This window comes from Protopterus annectens, chromosome 6.part0 (genome assembly GCF_019279795.1).
Source record: "Protopterus annectens isolate FY-2018-M chromosome 6.part0, PAN1.0, whole genome shotgun sequence".
In the NCBI taxonomy this organism is placed as follows: domain Eukaryota; kingdom Metazoa; phylum Chordata; order Ceratodontiformes; family Protopteridae; genus Protopterus; species Protopterus annectens.
Window position 1 is genome coordinate 907,673,217 of NC_056737.1, and position 20,569 is coordinate 907,693,785.

Genomic DNA, 20,569 nt, shown 5'->3' on the forward strand with positions numbered 1-20,569 from the left:
TCTGGATACCAGAACAGTGAACCGAGCATCCCAAACACATGCACATGTATATGTCTTGCCTGTGCATCCGCCTCAGTATGGTGTGAGTGTTCAGGTATGTGTGCATTGCTGATGGGTGTTATAAGCCACTACACCAGTGTTTACCTAGCATCCACCACTGGGAGACTGTAGGGGATGTCCACATAGGCATTGGTGTTCTACCGCTGTGTCAGACGCCATATATCAGACACATCACAGCTTCCAGGGCAGACAGCACACACATTCAATGTCATGCCTGGCCATCGCATAGGGCCTAGCTGTTGGAGGGTATGCCCCTGCACTGACTGTAGGCCCTACTCTGCTCCCCGGGTGGTGCTACGTGTGCAGGCTATAGCATCCAGTACCCCAGGGTACTCATCCATGTGGTGGAACAGATTCATATTGCAGGTCCACTAATCACGTATGTGGAGGACCTGTACGTGCTCATTAGCATGTGTTGACATGGCATCTGTGAAGTGGTGCAATACTCTGGATGCAGATGCCTGTGAGATACCCATGATATCCCCAGTTGTGTTGTGTGAGGTACCTGTGGCTAGTACACCTAGGACAACACATCCCATGGTATCCACTGTGATGTGTTCCCCTCGGCCTGTGTGATGTGTTAGGCACAGGTCAACAAGCTGCTGTAGGAGGTCTCTGCCCACCCCATAGTGCTCTAACATCCCCAGCCCATGTAGACCCTGGTAAGTCACCCTCGGTCAATAAAGTTGTATGTCACCCCAGTAAGGGTTGTTCGGCAGCATACACATCCGCACTGCCCCAGCCCCCTGCACGTGTTGGTGTATGTTGGCTGCTGCAGCCCATGTCATTTGGTTGGACTGTGTCATGAAATGTCTCTGCAGGTATACACTGGTGGTGTAGAGTGTGGATGACATATGTGTGTATGCTGCTTGCTCGCATTAGTGTACTGTTCATGTGCGGGCTGGCCATGTCATCAGCTGATTGTGCTGATCAACACCTGTGTGTGCAGCCTGGACACCCTGACTACCCCACCACTGCTGTCATCCCTCCCAATGTCACCAGGCAGGTATAGACACACCCCTAGCTGAGGTTTGCTAGGGCAAGAGCACTCCCGAGGCACAGTACTGCAATGTACGTACAGTTTGCCTGACCCCCTCTCCCATGCTATCATCTATATGCGAGACCTGCACCTGGCTGACTACACACATACACTCCAGGGACCAGCAGCACACCCTGGTGATAAATGTGATACACCATAGTCAACCTCATCTGCATAGTATAGTCTTCTAATGAATAGTTATATGACCCATACCGAACCTCCAACATATTAACCACTGCTCAGTGTCAATCAGATCCACACACAACTGGCAACAGGTGCCCTACCATCACCATATTTGATGTCCCATGGTCTTCCCAGAAACAAAATTACCGGTGTCTACACGACTACAACCCGTGGCCCTGAACACCACAGATGATGTGCATTAACACCACGCCATGGCAGATATACATAGATCCCAGGTTATCACGTACATATCATCCTGCACAAATAGTCAATAGTGCTGAATTCCCCAGACATATGCTCACATCTATGTCCACCTCTACATCTACATATATCATATATATTATTTGTAGACATATATACATGGACATATATATATGTATATATACATACACTCATATACATGTACACATATGTAGATATGGTATTTATGTCACAACAGCGAACCACATGACAGCAATGCATTAGACAGGAATGGAAAGGTAACCACATGTGCCACCTGCATCATGTAGTGTTGTTAATATCAAGGCACATGTGTTATGTTGCGTCACACAGGTCAGACCATAGCAAGGGTAAGAGTAGGGCTGCTGACAGTTACTCACCAGACCTATTGGCGACTGTATGTGTTGACAACCCAGTGTCTTGGCAGAATATGCGGGCTGTGGACATTAAATAGGTCAGCAACAAAACAAAATGGACACATCCTGCAGCTAGCCACCCACAGATACCAACACATACAGTATAACTGCCAAACACACACCTGCCATGCCCTGGAATCGAGCATCTACCTGTCTAGTCTACCACACTACAGCATTATGCAGTAACAGAACACGCTACCGAGTTCAGGCATCACCGCACTCCCACAGGCATACTTCTAGGCGGATGACATCATCCGCAAAGGCAAAGACGCCGATAGGGAATGTATGTGCTGTGAGCCATCAAAAAGCATTACTCTGTCCCCAGGCAGCTGGAAACACACACACAGGCACACACCTGCCAGGGCTGGGAGTCGAACATACACCTAACTACCTTATCATACTACAGCAATACACAGTTACAGAATGCGCTACCAAGAATACAGAACACAGCACTCCAAGAGGCATACTTCTAGGTGGGTGACATCATCCGCAAAGGAAAAAAGACACCGATAGGGAATGTATGTGCTGTGAGCCGTCTAAAAACATTACTCTTTCCCCAGGCAGCTGGAAACACACACACAGGCCCACACCTGCCAGGGCTGGGAGTCGAACATACACCTAACTACCTTATCACACTACAGCAATACACAGTTACAGAATGCGCTACTGAGAATACTGAACACAGCATTCCCAGAGGCATACTTCTAGGTGGGTGACATCATCCACAAAGGCGAAGACGCTGATAGGGAATGTATGTGCTGTGAGCCATCTAAAAGCATTACTCTGTCCCTAGGCAGCTGGAAACACACACACACACACAGAGGCACACACTTGGCAGGGCTGGGAGTCGAACATACACCTAACTACCGTATCACACTACAGCATTACGCAGTTACAGAATGTGCTACCGAGATTACTAAACACAGCACTCCCAGGGGCATACTTCTAGATGGGTGACATCACCCACAAAGGCAAAGATGCCGATAGGGAATGTATCTGCTGTGAGCCATCTAAAAGCATTACTCTGTCCCTAGACAGCTGGAAACACACACACACACACACACACACACACACACACACACACACACACACACACAGAAGCACACACTTGGCAGGGCTGGGAGTAGAACATATACCTAACTACCTTATCACACTACAGCATTACGCAGTTACAGAACGCGCTACCGAGATTTCTGAACACAGCACTCCCAGAGGCATACGTCTAGGTAGGCGACATCATCCACAAAGGCAAGGACGCCGATAGGGAATGTATAGAGAGTAAGCAGTCTGAAAGCATATAACTATCCCAAGGTAGACATAGACAAACACACAGCAGTGGTGAGATCGGGGCAACTAAATATCTACGGGGCACTACAACAACACTACATAGATACGTGATGCGCCACAGACAGTACACCCTTCAAGATAGTCAACCAGTGAGTTCAATGTAGGCATCCATCATGACGTGGACAATGGACATCTGTTGCCTGGATGACCACCATCGCTATACAGGATGTCAATGGCCATGCCCATACACAGAGGCACATCACCAACACAAAGTGTCACTGGGCATGCCCACACGCTTAGTATCACACATCCGTTTGGAATGTACTGTGTGTCCATCTACACAACGGCGTACTGGTCATGCTCACACACTTAGCGGTTGCAAAGGGCCGTCAGCAGTTGCAAAAGGCCATCTTGCATGCACACGGATTCTAAACAAAGAAAGGCGCAGTTTGGAATGTACTGTGTGTCCATCTACACAACGGCGTACTGGGCAAGCTCACACACTTAGCGGTTGCAAAGGGCCGTCAGCAGTTGCAAAGGGCCGTCTTGCATGCACACGTTTTCTAAACATGGAAGGGCACAGTATGGTGTTACTGTCCCCATGTACATGAATGCCACTCACATGTACTGACCAGTACACACTCAGGAGCCACCACAGATGTCTCAGGTGCAGATCACAGAGGTACACACCACATACATTGTAGCCCTCAGACATCACCATGTCACAGGACCAGCAATACACTGCCATACATTACCACAACACCGTGTGGCTCATGACCAGTGGACTGTACATAGGACTACAGCAACTGTGCAGACTACACATGTACCGACAGGGTTCCATCATGTGTTATGCATTGCAGTGATACCACTGTAATGACCAGGTTGGCTCTACACATACCAGGGGCCTTGGGTCTTACACAGCTGTGACAGATGACTGTCGCTGTACACCAAAGATCACACACATGTTTGGATATGACATACATGTAATCGCAGTGGATATGTGCATGGACCACACACACAACACATATGTACATAGCATAGCTTTTGCTGTCCTCCGTGCAGACAAGTGGCTACAGCAATCACACGCACGCAAATGGAAGGAGGGTCCATGGCTGTTGAATTCTAACAGTACATGAGGTAGCAATGTTGACCAAGGACGCATTCCCTCTGTACTAGTTACCCATGACATCCATCATATCTTACAACAGTCCATGTGTTATGCATGTCATCACACATGTCCACCAATTGCATTGCATACAAACATGGCTAAATGACAGGCATGTAGGACCAACACACATGTACAATTTGTAGTGTGCATGCAGCTACCATGCATGTGCAGTAGCTGATGTATGTGAACCATCTGTGCCTAAGTACAACATGCAGTTGCAATGCAGCCCCATCATTGGCACCTGTATATGGTGACATACTGACAGTACGGTAGGATGTACATCAGGTATGGATGGATGTGTGTACATAAAGTGGTGATCCACCTGTGCAGGTGGATTTTTGCCGGGGACAGCTCACAGGTATGTCACATGCCAGCCTACCATTACATGTGCAAACAGTACGCTATGTTACTGTTACTTGATGGTGAAGACATATAACCTACACAGCGGTCAGGTGTTACCGACTGTATGTCACCTGACACCTGTACCACTTACATCCTCCGGTGTGCATATAGCACCACAATTGCCGGACGTAGTGTTGGTATACATAATGCGGCCAATACTGCTGCATGTCTGTCAGACGTATCATTATATCACAGGTGTATCATTCACACTACTGCCATGTGTGTTTGCTTGATGACCATATATGCCACATATGGTGGGGATTACATCCCAATTGTTACACACCCCTGTACACTGTTGTAGAGATCTGTACATACTGCAGTGTGGAAAGCATGATGTAGGCAAGGGTGGTGTGTGTATCACACACATCAGCTATCTGTATGTGTATGACATTTGTGGTCTCCACATTGTGTGTGTGTGTGTGTGTGTGTGTGTGTGTGTGTGTGTGTGTGTGTGTGTGTGTGTGTGTGTGTGTATGTATGTATGTATGTATGTATGGCTGTCTGGTGCATGGAGTGAGGGTGTATGCTACCATACAGAACAAACAGGATACCTAACCCCTCATGGTGATGCAGTCTACTACCCTGTTGATGCCATAGGTCTCAGCCCTACTGGCTACCTGTACATGTTCTTTCTCTGTGTCGCATCACATGAGGGTGATGACCACATAGGCAGGGGTCCTCACCTCAACACTATGGGGTGTGCGTTATAGTGTTGTTGACCCCGTGAGTGTGGGCATGTTCCTGTAATGTGACAGGGTATGACTGCTATGCAGTGAAGCCTCATGCTATCAGGTGGCCTCTAACATTATCATCGGCCAGACCGCTGTGAACAACACCTGCACCATGTCAACATACCTGTGATGTGACCTGGTATGGATGTCACGTCTCTAGCCACTGTAGCCTCTTAAACTGCCCACATGCATCTGGATCAGTATATGTGTGGACATCTGTGGTATGTTAGCCTTTCCAACAGTCAGGATGAGACTACGTATAGCATGCTGATATTGTCATACATGCCTGTGAGTACTCCACAGTTACGCATGGGAGACTGCAAACACTGCTACCTGTAGGCACATGCAAGTAGACCATAAGGAGGGAACCAGGGCATCATTACCAACATGCTGCTACTGTTGTTACCAAGACACATACTGCTAAACCTGTACTACATGGTAAGTCTGGTGCGTGTTAACAGTACACAACTAATGTAATATACACTTCTCTCACTATTCTTACACAACTAATGTTATACACACTTCTCTCACTATTCTGTTCACCCTGTGCATCAGACCAATTGAGCATGTCCATGCACCAATGGTGTGGATTACAGGGTTGTGGCACAGGCTTCATCATATGCACAGGGTGATAATGTTTGCCAGGGGCATAGGCTGCACCAATGGATGACATCATGTGTGTGGGTAAGGTCTGGTGACATGATTGAACATGTCTGTTCAGTATGCATGTGGGTGTTGTGGTGCCCTACAGATGTGTTTACTGTGTGCGTGTATGTGTGCACCCAGTTCAGCCTTTTGTGAGGCCTACACAGGGGTATTATTGACAGCACCAGATTGTACAGACCAGGTTGTACAGCTCACTGTGTCCGGCCATGGCCACGTGACCTGTGCCTGCCAGGGGTTGCACAGGCACTACCAGGCAGAGGTACAGATTGGCTACTGTCCGATGACACATGTCCACTGGAACCGTGTTCCCGCTGGGAACGTCCAGGCCCATGTCCACATGGCCTGCTGTGTCCTGGTGTGGACAGCGCAGCACCAGCAGCACTGCCACTGCTACCGGTACTATGGGAGCATGCATGTGAGGTGGCACAGTCACATTGACCTGCACAAGGTGGTGTAGCTGGTCTATGTCCACGTGGCCTACGTCTCACTCCTACCAGATGTTCCAGCACAGACAGCTCACGCTCGCGGATTGCCATGCCACGGTCAAGGATTCTGACCATGTCACCCAATCACCTGTCCAGAACATCAGCAATCTGCTGTTGAGCATTTGCCAATGCCTGGATGTTGTCATTTAGGGTACGGATAGCAGCCCTCTGCAGCCTCTGCCCTTCTCTGTTCTGCCGTTCAGTACGTGCCTGTGCCGCCATTACAGTCTGGAACATGTGTCTGGTAATACGAGCTGTTGCACTCTGTCCTGCAGGTGCATGTCTGCCAGAGGTCCTCCTACGAGCAGCACCAGCCGCATGGCTGTGTGGCACATCTGCTGTCATTACACTGACACCATGGTGTGGAGACACACCTTCTGTAGCCACCACACGTTCCTGTTCCACACTAACAGACGCTGACTGTCCTTCCTCTATGGCCACTGGTGATGCAGTATGTGTTGGCAGCAGAACTGTGTGCGGGGAAGAGGGGGACATAGCTGGGATGGCAACCATTGGCACAGATTCAGCCCTGACAACCCTGCCTGTACCTCATGCATATGTTCATCACTGCTAGTATCTGTGGGGACACCAACATCAGATGGACCGCAGGAGGGTAACGCACCTACATCACTTGTGAATGCAAAGAAAGACTAAATTACAATAGACACACACACACACAGACACACACACACAGACACACACACACACACACACACACACACACACACACACACACATGCGCACACACACACAGACACACACACAGACACACACACACACACCATGCATGTGAGTAGACAGATGGCATGCAGCATGCCTGTGATACAGCAGACGGCATGCAGCTCAGACATTAATAGTGTTAGTTACCATACCTCCCTGGGGTGCACACTACAGCAAGCAGGTGTCATATCAGTAGCCATGCAGTTCACACAATCATGGTAGTATGCATGCATCCCTGTGATACACCATGTGGACCAGAACAGGATAACAGTACACAAAGCTGATGTGACCTTGACATGTAATCCGCTGATGTGTGCATTAACATGCATACGTGTCTGACAGAATGGTGTCCTGACACATGTACAGCGCAGTAATGGGCATCACATTGTGGTGTTGTCTGTATGCCCTACAGATAGAATGCATGTTTAGCAAATGTGCATGAGCATGGAAGGGTAGTGTGAGCCCTTCTACATTGCGATACAGTGCGAAGTACAGACACTGTGCCATTGCATGTCATCATGAGGTGTCTATATTGCTATACAGTGCATAATATGTACACATTGCATAGGCATAACTGCATGCATACCCATAACATAACTGTGGATTGTGACCCACAATGCTGAGGTGTATACACACCAAACCATGCTGTGTCATGTGACAGGTCATTGGAGGACCTACAGTTGACACCCCTACACAACTACTACAGAGTCTTAGCTGCCTAGAAACCATGTCCACACATAGCAGACTTGTCAATTCACCATGTCCCACATGACATTGATGCACCACACACACGAGGTGCACAGCTAATGGTGATGTCCTACAGCAGCAAAGGAAATGTACAGTATCTGTGGCCTGATGTGGTGTCAATGTCTGTGGAAGCTGTACAGGTGACTACTATTATGCTATGACACAGTCGTGATGTTCAACACATCTTATATGGTAGATGTCGGTGACACCTCCAGTAGCTGTGCACAGGCTTTTAGGATGTCCAGTGTACCACATCAACTGTATAATCAGTCAACTAAGGCTATTATTGGACCATGTGTGGACAATGTGAAACAGGGTGTATACACATCACATCTACTGTGTGGCTGGTGTATACACATCACATCTACTGTGTGGCTACGTGTCTCTGGCAGTCCCCCATGGCCGTGTGTGCACATGTGTTGGCCAAATGTGTGTGATGGCCATCTATCACACATGTCTGTGTTGTCCCATATGACATACACCTATAGATGTCTGATATGTCACCATCCACAGGGCTATGCAGACAACGGGTTGTATGTTTGGTATGTGGGATATGGGTTATGGGATAGTGTGACAATATTGCAGCCAAATCACTACATGTCTCGGACTTGTCAGATGGCACATCACAATGTGTGCACCATTGCAGGGGCATATAACACAATGGTGACTCCTGTGGGCTGCCCATATCACAGCTCACTGTGTGGTACTGTTTGCGTACCACACATGTTGTTCCAATGTATAGAACATATGCCTCCATTGTAGAACACCTCCACCGTTGTATGCACAGCTGTCCACACATGTAGCAATGACAAATAATGTGGTTTCATGTTGGTGTATTATTTCGTTGTTATATATTGCACATGGGTGGCCTGTGAGAATGATGGGTGATGCGACCTGTATATCATGACTGGAACGAACATCAAGTGTACAAGTGTTAACTGGTCACATGGTGAATAGATCTATGCTTTAACATGCCTGATACTGATGACAGTCTCACCTGCAATGGACTCATGTCTGTGTGGCACACCAGAGGTACCTGTATAGGGGTGACAGCAGTATGAACATTATCCATGACTGTATGACAGCCACAGGGTACACTGTGCATGTTAACACATTCACCTGTACAATAGCATATAGTATGCACATGTGTGCATACACAGGGTAGCATACTGTAGTATGCAGCATGTGTGTCCACATACATTGCATATTTTGTTACATTACATAATGTACAGTGACACATGCAACTAAATGGGATATAATAGCCATATGTGCAGTACTGACTTACCAGGCAACTCCAGGCTCATTGGTTGGGAGACACCCACCTCCACGATGGCAGCTAGTGTTTGTGGATGCTGCTCTGAGGGTGTCCCCAGACTGGCCAGTAGCTCCTCGGTGTGTGTAAGTGGGGGCTGGGTTGGTGGCCCACCACCTGTTCCACCTTGTTCCCTGGTGATTGCAGTGGCACGCTGTTTTGCATGTCATATCAAGTCCGTGCAGTAACTCCGCACCTGCTGGTAGGTGCGGTTATGGCCACCCACATTGTTCACCCTCCTGCAAAGATCCTGCCACGGGTTGTCCCACTGCTGGGCATGCTGTGGCACATGGTTGAACAACACCTCATAGTTCTCATGGAGGTACGGGATGAGGACATCATCCTCCTGGCGGCTGTACACTGGCAGGTGTGTACAAGGCATTATCTGTAAGACATAATGATGGTGACAGGTCACAGTTTCAGAGATGTACAGAGATACTGCTGCACATACATTTCTAGTAAATCTAGTACATCTGCACAGTTATCTTTGCAAATCATCATGCCACTGACACGACTGACATGTTTGTGTCACACACATGCAACACTCATTATGCATTGGATATCATCACAGTATATATGTGTCTCCTCATTACATTGTTCATACTCCATGTGAATGCTGTCTTGATGTGGGCATGTCTGTTTGCCTGCACTGGTGTTCTTACCTATCAGCACATGCCTGGATGTGTCCATGGTAATGCTGTTGACCTTGATGCTGTGTATATGTCACATATCAACACATACATAGCCTTAATGGACTTGAGCAGTGACAATGCACACATACGCATGGAAACCTTTACATGCATGTGTTTTGCCATGTACATCTACACAGCACTGTACAGCTGTTCAACATCCTGCCACAAATCACCTGTGTTGCACATGTGATAGACATGGGACAATGGCTAGTCGGACGTCATTCGCAGGGATGGTTATCATCTATAGCATGTACGGGCAAGGTTTCCTAGCTGTATCCGACAGCCATTATGCCACCGCGAGGTGCATCAGTGCCACATTACTGATCCAGACAGTTGATACTACATCTACCATGCGGCCATCACACCATGTATGACAGGGATGACATGTGCAGTTTTGATGGACAGGGTTGCATGGTATGGCGTTAGTATGTCACATGTATGGCACAGGGATTTGTCCAGCATGTGGCGATTCTAGTTGTAGGATGGTGGCTGCCCATGACATATGTCATTCAGATCAGGATATCGACATGTAGCATGTCCATCATCATAGTGTAGCAAATGTCTTTATGCAAGGTAGACAGCATGCTGCATAGTGGAGGTGAGGATTGTGAAGGCTGGTATCGCCCATCCACGCATGGCCAATACCCCTTAAAGGTGATATGTGATCCAATATTGGTCACTCGAGTGCTGTGTATGCCTGTCCAATGATCTCCGTGTTCATGGATGGCACCCTGTCATGACATGGGTACCTCGTATGACTTCCTAAGGGGCCTGGAGATGTCAGCAACTCAGGGAGGTGTACTGCACAGCACCATCCCTTACACAGTGTCCATAATGTTGACCACAGCCTAGGTGGTAGTTAATGGATACAGAGATATTCACCTAGTGGTGACAATGCTGATATCATCCATCAGAATGTGTACATATGTCGCACACCTCACCCACACAGCCCATTCTGTATGTTGTTCACAACACTGAGACAGCTATTGCTCATAGGTCATGGCCATTCACATCCATACATACACAGATGCCTGACATTTGTCTGTGTGGTATGGGCTACAATGAGGGTGGAGTACAACACATTAACCCTGCTTTACTGTAGCTGGCACTGGTGTGATATGCACATGTCACTCTGGCACCTTTTGTAGTGTTGATACTGTCAACAGGCCACTGGTTGAACACTCCTGTGACATTCAAACGTATATGCAGTCAAACATCCGTACTGTCATGTACATCTGTACTGCTAACATCTACATTGATAATGGTTCATGGACTTGCAGACCATACTCAGCGGGGTTATAGTGTGGTGCCATCGCTTATGACTGTCATCACCACTTGTGGGTTGATATTATCCAACACCCTATCTGTATTGTATGTTCATGCTCAACACTTGTTCAGAACTTGTGAGCACGTCATGAGCTACTGATTAATATAGCACCCATTCCACACCATTTCTCACAGGTACACTGTCCTTACGTTTCCAGCTTGCTTACAGTACAACAGCTGTTGTACACACATAACCCACATATCTTGTGAGACATGGTTGTATATACAGGCATGTCCAACTGTCACGTACCAGTGCTATTGCCTGTCTATATGCTGAATATGTCGTACATGTGGCAAGAGAGCAATTGTTTCATGTACACAGTCAATGCTCACCTCCCAACATACGACACTACAGCCTGTGGGGGATGCACATATGCAGCCCTGCTGGGGGGTAATGCTGTCACCAACCCTGACTGCACCTGACAGTCATGTAGGGATGTGTAACATTCGCAACACACCCCACTCATCACATAGTCTCACAAGATCTCCACCACAGGCCGCACATACGAGAACAACTTGTGCAGTACCTCTCCATACTTTGTGTAGGCACCAAAGGCAGCCCCCATCACCAAACACAAGAACAACAACTTATAGTCCACAGACTCATGTGTGCCCATCACATACAGCCAATAGGGTGTTATAACATACACAACACACCTTGTCATAGGTGACTCTGTAGGCGGTCACACTGATGTTCCACTCAGCAGGCTACACAAGGCAATAGTCGCTTACATTTTGCTGTCGGGTAACTGGTTCTGCAACATAACCTATGCACCCATGCCACACCTCATCAGGTACAATGTGACTGTCATTCTCCATGTTAGTGTGAATGCCCTGAGATGCAACTTCACAGACTATGTGTGGAAGGCCATGCAATAGCTCACCAGTCTTGTAGCCCTGCAGGTATGGGCAAAGCCCTGGGGAGCATTATGCATTCATCCGGACCTGATACCACTGTACAATGACTGACTGTGTCACTTCAACAGTTGCCTATGATTCTGCTGTCATTCCACAAGCATCTGGTATCTGTCCGCTTAGACTGACATAGTCAATCAACACGATGCTTTGGCACAGATGACTTGCACCTGTCAGCCCTGGGAGTACAGATCACATGTAAGGCTCTTGCTGCTTCTATACTGCCTGTCTTGCACAGTTTCCAATAACATTCACTACCAGAATGGGAACTGGCAAGCAAAACATGGGGTCATGTGACGCAATGCTTGACATCTTCATCTCTGACGCATGCAGGCAAGGCACTCCTTATAATGCACCACTTCAATATCTCTGCAGTGACTGGGACCTGCCTCTAGGCTTTGCAGAGCACACCTGAAATGACAGGTTATACACAGACCATACCTTTCAGTCATGTAACCTGGACCGGCACACCCATGGCTGAGGTGTTCCCATATTCCCCTACATTGTAAACACATCCTGGCTAGTTACTTAGCACAATGCATCAGAGGTGCTCCACGTGCTACTAACTGTGTCCAGAACTGCTATTTACATTGTAACAAGCTATGGATTCAACAACATACCCCACGGTTACCAGACCTTATGTCTTGGTGTACTGGACAGTAGGGCTCAGAGAGGTACTACTGATGTGAGACTGACACTACCCCACATTTAACTGGGATAGCCACCCATGTACCAACACATTAGGCCAACGCTGTCCATGATTCATAGCCTCCACTCGGCTGGATCAACCCATACATGCCACCTCCAAGACCAACAATATCCTTGACATGGACACTACCAACATGTGACTGGTGTTCCACACCTGGGGTTATCCCCTCATTGGTGGATTCCGAACATATGCTAATCACCCTTGTTAGCCATATCCCAGCACCACACCCTTCACAGCATACACAGTACATGAGTACTACAACACCTACTACAGACATCTTATGACAGCAGTAGTTAACGTCATGACACCCGTGCAGATGGACAATGCACATACAAACGCTAAAACATACCCCAGCGCTCGGCATTAGCACGTACACGACTGCATGGATCATGGTATTCCACACAGAGCCATGATGGTACCCACCAGATAACGGACGCCACTCTGGGGGTCCAGTTCCATGGACATAATTTACAACAATAGGTGGAGGCTGTTGCAAAGTGGTGCACAATACCATGGGTGGGGTAGCTCACTGGTCAGCCTCGGTAGGGCCACAGGATCCCTCTTCACATACTCCAAAACTAGCTACGTAAACATTACTGAGACACATTCCGGGGTGTACCATAAGGCATTATGGTGGTATGTCAGTAGTCAATGGCAATACCCACATCTGCTCAAACATACAACAGTTACTCAGGAACATTACAGAACCAGGTGATGTTGGCAACATGCTGGCGGATGGATTCAATGCTAACATTACACCCTCTCACTCCCTACAGGGCCACAAACCATGCAGGAACATTGCGGTGTCCCTGCGGTCACACCTACACAGTAGTAACCTGCACTCTATATGTCCTGGGACACTGGCCCCATGTGACCGTCCAAAATCCCAGGCTGTGATGTCCACAAACCTCTGATTGACATGTCTCCCCAGTAGGCCACCATATTCAGTAATAGCCTTGTATCAGACATTGTGGCCCCTGAATGGCACACAGCAACAGTTATCACACTCCACACAGGTGGTGCCACAATGCACAAGTGGGACTATTGCCCTACACACCTGACTGGACTGTTCTGCAAGGCTATGGGGCACATCATCATGGACGTCATTCACAGAGACATTGTTGGGCTCCGGTCCTTTGATGCCACCCAGGTTGGACTTGTTAGGGCCAGAGTATGGCTCCTACACCTGGTGGAATCCTTTCATACAGTTACCAGGGTAGTTGATGATGGTACGGGGGTCCACACAGCCTACATTGTCCTCTCATTGCCTTTCAGCACCGTTCTCCATTCTGGTATTGACAACATACACATCCACCTGCACATCGAACCCTATGTCTCAGGAGGTTATGCAAAGTGGCTCATGGACAGGACACACACAATGACGGTAGCATAACATAGTACCTACTGTATTTCAGTTACACTTGGTATACCACAGTCCTCAGTCATAGGGCTCCTCATGTTCGGTATATGCTTCCCTGAGGTACAGGCTAGCACAGAGGGACTTTCCCAGCCTAGCTTTACAGACCACTGCATACAAAGTGCCATGATTGATCCACCAGCTGATACGTACTCCATCCATAAGGGTGTCACTGTGACGGATACCTGATATCAATATCATGGCCTCAAGCTGCATGGCATGAGTTGCATGAACATCCCCTTTGCATTACACCATTCACCCACTGACTATCACATAGTTGGTAGTCTATTAAAACAAAATAAAGCTCACGGATTTCACTCGGAAAAGATTTAATTCACCACAAACAAAAATAAAATAAATGAATACACGTGTAATAGTAGTACTTAGCACTTTCACCCTACATAACATAAGGGCATCTTCAGAGTACAAATACTAATTGGAACATACTGCATTTAAATAAAAAAACAGTAACCAAAGTCGTCTTTGATAGGTTGTACAATTAACTAACCATCAGGAATTTAAAAACATATATACCTAATTTAAGTATATATCACAGTGTTTATATATAAAACAATTTATCAACTAATGTAAACATATATATCTGATTCTTGTAACATGTATTCCCTCACTACACCTAAGGTATTCACTGAACCTGTAAAATTGTAATAGTAATAATAATAATATTAAAATTCAATAAAACATATTTATACATATACATATATACAACCAGAGAAGGAAACAGGCAAAGAGGTTTCACCATTCATATAGTACTGTAAAAGTAGAATGTTAAAAATATATGCGTATAAATAAAAATATATGTGTATAAATAAAAATATATGTGTATAAATAAAAAAGTATTACTACACAAATATATGTTTATAATAGTATAAAATAAATAGCATAAACTGAATGGCAATTACAACAAACCTGTCCTCAGATAGCCTAATTCATATATCTTACAGAATTAATAATGATAATGTATGCATATAAGTAATATAAATAATTAAATAATTAATCACAAATATAAATATGAACCATTATAATAAATATTAATTGTATAAAAACTAAAAATAGGTATAAAAATGTCTATGTTTATAAAACCCATATACTGTGTTGTGATGTGTTAAACAACTTGGTGTTGTATCAAATAACTTGAGTGAGAATGGGGACACCTCAAACTTGACATTAGACACATTATACCCCCCCCGGAGATTTAAATTGTTTAGAAAATATGGAAACTGAATCATATATTGTCAATGTTGATGGTTTTACCTTATATAACTACACAGGAATACATTTTGGTACTGAATATGTTTCCTTATTCAAGAGAGGTTTTACATTTGTCCCAAATTTTAAACATGACATAGGTAGAATTCTTATTAATTTTAAGGTTTACACAAGGTTGCTTAATTTGAAGATGTTCTTTTCAAACCAAGCCAAACGAATTGAACCAGATACACAAAGTTTTACCTTAAAAAGAAGCAGTACTTTTATTCCACCCCAGAACCCCATGATACAGATTTTTGAGATGTTATGTGAGACACAACTACGGAGAGAGTTGAAAAAACATGTAGTAATGGATGACAATCTCACTCAAGCTGAAAGATTTTGTTTAAAAGAATTGAGCACAAAGAAAAAATATAGAGTGATGAAATCAGATAAAGGTGGTGGAGTTGTCATTATGACTGAGACAGATTATATAAACAGAATGACAGATTTACTGAATGATGATGACACCTATGGGAAAGTATCCAAATACGAGATGAATCGAGCCTACACTAAGATAGACTGGATATTATTAGATTATATGTTGGAAGGAATCATTGATAAGGATGAATATGATTACTTTACATTAGAGCATCCAATAACACCCTATGTTTTTGGTATTCCAAAAACACTCAAGGATACCAACAACCCCCCTTTTAGACCGATAGTTTCAGCAAAGGGGTCCAAATTAGAAGCGGTAGCCAAGTATATTGATTTTAATTGTAAAGGTATTCTAAACTCATTTTCACATATTATCAAGGACTCGTGGCACTGTATTGATATGGTGAGGCTTTACAACTATGAACACTACAAGGATAATATTATTATGGTTACCATAGATGTTATAAATTTGTTTTCTGTGATCCCACATGATCTGGGACTGGAAATGTTTGAAGCCACACTAGAGAAGTACAGTGGTTTACATATAATAAAACAAAAATTATTAGTAGAACTTATGGAAATGGTTTTATTAAACAATTATATGTACATGGAAGGGGAATACTACAAACAGTTGACAGGTGTAGCAATGGGTGCAAGATGTGCACCCATATATGCCAATTTAGTTCTGGCTCAATGGGAAACTAACCACGTTTTTACATCTAACTATTGGTGTAACATCACATTCTATGCCAGATACCTGGATGACATCATCATGTTTTGGAAGGGATCCTTAGAAGAGCTCGATAAATTTATTATATTTTTAGACACTACATCACCGTTCTTAAGATTTACAAGTCATATACAGGGCAAAACATGTGAGTTTTTAGATGTTCTATTTTATGATAAGAATGGTATATTAGAATCCAACATTTTTAGGAAAAAAACCTATTCAAACTCCTTCCTACACTATAGTAGTTGTCATCCACACTTTCAAAAGAAAAACCTTGTGAAAGGACAAATGGTGAGACTATCTCGAATAGTGAGTGAAGATGATAGATTTGAACTTGAACTTGAGTTCCTTACAAAATGTTTTTGGATAGGGATACCCTGATTTTTATTACAACAGTTAAAGAAGAAGTTAAAAAGAAAAGGTACACCACATTTAGACCCATTATTAAGTATGGTCTATACAACAGTCAGGATGACAATTTAGGCATTAATAGAAGGGATGCCTTTGTATTACCCTACAATGAACAATCACAAGGTATTGTCAAAATATTGAAAGACTGTTGGATTAGTGTTAACAACAAGGAAGAGTTTTACCTTATGATAGGATCTGTTCCTAGGATTAGTTTTAGCCGAGGCATGAATTTAAAACAATACATGGAACACAATAGTAGTGACAACACATTTAATTTGTCTAAAATGAACAAATGTGGGTTTTGCAAATGTTGCAAGTTTATAAATGATGGACCATATGTTATGGTGCAAGGTTATGGAAGATCCATTAGATGTGCTGGACACTGTAACTGCAACACAAAAATGGTGATTTATTTAGCTTCATGTACATCATGCCCAGCATTCTATCTGGGCAAAACTATAAGGAAATTAAAGGAGCGTGTAATGGAACACAATAGGGATATAAAAAACAAAAGAATTGTGAATTCCTTATATGTTCATAGTACTAAATGTCACAACTTCAAAAGATTCATATTCTTTGTTATAGATAGAATTTCTACAGAAACTTACAAAGGTGGTGATTTTAATGTTTTACTAGAAGCCAAAGAATGTATTTGGCAGTTGAGACTAAATGCAGGTACATTTCCAGGCATTAATGATCACATTTCCATATGTAGTATTTTAAAATTAAAATCTCAAGTTATTTGATACAACACCAAGTTGTTTAACACATCACAACACAGTATATGGGTTTTATAAACATAGACATTTTTATACCTATTTTTAGTTTTTATACAATTAATATTAATTATAATGGTTCATATTTATATTTGTGATTAATTATTTAATTATTTATATTACTTATACGCATATATTATCATTATTAATTCTGTAAGATATATGAATTAGACTAACTGAGGACAGGTTTGTTGTAATTGCCATTCAGTTTATGCTATTTATTTTATACTATTATAAACATATATTTGTGTAGTAATACTTTTTTATTTATACACATATATTTTTATTTATACACATATATTTTTATTTATACACATATATTTTTAACATTCTACTTTTACAGTACTATATGAATGGTGAAACCTCTTTGCCTGTTTCCTTCTCTGGTTGTATATATGTATATGTATAAATATGTTTTATTGAATTTTAATATTATTATTATTACTATTACAATTTTTACAGGTTCAGTGAATACCTTAGGTGTAGTGAGGGAATACATGTTACAAGAATCAGATATATATGTTTACATTAGTTGATAAATTGTTTTATATATAAACACTGTGATATATACTTAAATTAGGTATATTTGTTTTTAAATTCCTGATGGTTAGCTAATTGTACAACTTATCAAAGACAACTTTGGTTACTGTTTTTTTATTTAAATGCAGTATGTTCCAATTAGTATTTGTACTCTGAAGATGCCCTTATGTTATGTAGGGTGAAAGCGCTAAGTACTACTATTACACGTGTATTAATTTATTTTATTTTTGTTTGTGGTGAATTAAATCTTTTCCGAGTGAAATCCGTGAGCTTTATTTTGTTTTAATAGTTTGCTCAGTCACGTTGGTTTACATAGTTGGTAGTCCCCTACATACATGTCACATTGTACGTGTTCGTAGTACACACGTATGTCGCACCCACTCCTGTGATAACAATACTGCCACTGTGGCGTGGATATCCTTCTACTTGGCCACACTTATCTGTACTGGGTGTGTAGCTGGTACATATGCACCCATTGTACCTCTGAACTCCAGACGTATACACACATTCAGGGTACAACACCCCGTTTAGGGTGTACCTTACACAACAGCTACTGCTTTACATACCACAACATTAACACGCCATGACGTTTATTGAGCTCCGACGGTTAAAGTATGTTGCTGAACTACGGACACCACGTCTGTACACATTTGCATACTACATACTCAGGGGTGATCTCTGCTGAACAGACAGGGCCCATGTCCACAACAATATTAATGTATATACTCCACATACGCAACATAAGCAAAAGCCACTGTGAGCAACATGCTCATGGATATGTGCACACACACGCAATGATGAGTGGGATGTGCTTGAGGGTTACATTCCCAAACCGGATGCTCACCATGCTTTGGAACATGATACCTATGTACATCATGCAGGGACACTCAGTAGCACTGTTCATGTGATACCTCACTTGGTGGATGGGAGACACATGTACGCCAGGGATCACTGCAGTGGCTGTACTGTGCAGAGGTGCAGGTAACACATGGCTCTGCTGTTCACAGGACACTACCCTAGTTGTGCTTACACATAGACTAGCCAGACTGCATAGTACCCCACTATGAAAATGTGAAGCTATTACATGTCCTTTGTGCATGGTTAATTGAGTAGCCCTTCCATTTAGATTAGCTATCATGCTATTACAGTGTCCCGTGACTACAAGCCACATGTATCCTGTTGTTATACATTGTACATGCCAACAGACGATACCTTTGGTATGCATGATATGCCTGTTATGCTGTGTAGCATATCTGACATATCTACCTACAATACTATACATTACACATATTTTACATAGTATCCCATAATGCAAAGCATACTTGCACAGCGGGACCATCTTAGACATGTCATTGTCGTTATATGCCCATACACATGCCTACTGTGACAGTATATCAACATATACTATCCCCTACTATGGCACATACTTGTTGGACATACCCTACCACTGATGGCGGGTGGTATGGAATTGTTGTGTTTAAAGCCCTCATGTCACATCCCTTGTGGTGTCTGTGATGTTTACCTTGTGGCCCACTGCAGGATGCACAATTTCTACAAGTGTTAGTATGCTCAGCAAGACATCACTATATGAATACCTTTTGCCACTTTATGCATTGCGGACACTTTTAATTAATACAAAACAGGCTATACATACACTAACATAATTAATACAAAACATGCTATACATACACTTACATACCGAGTGTTCTACATACCTTGTTATCGTTCTGGACTGTCGTATCTATCTCTCTTACACTGTTTAAACAGTTCTATGGTATGAGCATACGGTTTGAATGTCTGGCAAGTCATCCTTATATACGTCGATACCTGTAACATGTGGTTTCCTGCCGCCAATTGGTGTTCCTGAGTGACTTATTACTTGCACATCAGCTGTGCAGCTACTCCATTCGCCAATTACGTGGCAACAGTGGGGTATAATTGAATTCCCCACTTGGGCGTTGCCCATTTGCC